Below are 1264 nucleotides of genomic sequence, written 5' to 3'. Positions count from 1 at the left end.
AATTCATACTGAAGACTGTAGTCTTTCATCAATAAATATTTTAAGCCTTCTTTTCTTCCAGCAAGAAAAATTGTGTCATCTACATACTTCAGGTTACTAATTTGTCTTCCTCCAGTCCTGATATTATGTTCATTTTCATATAATCCAGCTTCTTGGATTGTTCACTTAGTATACAAATTGACTAAGTATGGTGAAAGGAAACAATCCTGGTGCATGCTTTTCCTGATTTTAAACCATTCAGAATTTCCTTGTTCTGTTCTAATGACTGCCTTTGGTCTACATACAGGTTCCTCGTGAACGCAATCAAGTGTACTGGAATACCCATTTTCGCAATGTTATCCATAGCTTGTTATGATTCACACTGGTGAATGTCTTGGCATACTCAGTAAAGCACAAGTAACCTACTTTCTGGTATTCTCTGTTTTTAGTCAAGATCCATTTGACAGATAACAGCAATGATATCCCTAGTTCTATGCCCTCTTTTAAATTTGGTTTGAATTCTGGTAGCTCCCTGCTGATGTATTGCTGCAAACATTTAGAAATTATCTTCAGCAAAAGTTTACTTGCGGGGAGGCGGGGCTTGATTGCGGCTAGGGTGGAGGTGCAGTGAAATTTGCCATTAGCAATACCATAGAATACCATGCAAAGAAGATCCAGGACAGAGCTCCAAAACTCAGAACCACAGAGATAGGAATATTTTGAAGGTTTGAAGGCTTACATGTTGTGGAACTTGAAGCTGAAGTAAAAAATCGCATATTTTGAATCTGCCGAGCTGGGCTTGGAGGCCCGGAGCCAACATCTTGGGCGAGACCAAACGGCAAGACCAAGCAGCGGCACAGAAACACCACGGAAAAACGCCATGGGAACCTTGGAACAAAGGTGGACAATACACTTTGTCAGTTTTGATTTGTTCTGATTTTTCTTTTCTTTTCTTTTTTGGTATCTGGTCATTGGCATGCACACTGTTTGCCCACCTCCATTCTGGTGACTAGAGGGGGTGCCTGAAGGAGTGGACATCCCCCACCCTCACCACTGGTAGGTTCTTCTGCCATGCATGCACACAGATACTCAGCCCAAGAGCAGGCCCTGAATGCATTTTACTTGTCTTTTGTTTTGTTTTTTTTTAATATGGGAAAGGGCAGGACAGGGATATAGAAAGGGAAAGAGAGTTTAAAAACAAAACAGGCCAAAAATTAAATTAAAGCCTGAGGCATAGCATAACAACCAACACTGGCATCTTGAAATCTCTCAGGCAGCTTTGAAA

Source organism: Chrysochloris asiatica, unplaced genomic scaffold (genome assembly GCF_000296735.1).
Source record: "Chrysochloris asiatica unplaced genomic scaffold, ChrAsi1.0 scaffold00052, whole genome shotgun sequence".
In the NCBI taxonomy this organism is placed as follows: Eukaryota; Metazoa; Chordata; class Mammalia; order Afrosoricida; family Chrysochloridae; genus Chrysochloris; species Chrysochloris asiatica.
Note: the sequence above shows the minus strand (reverse complement) of the source record.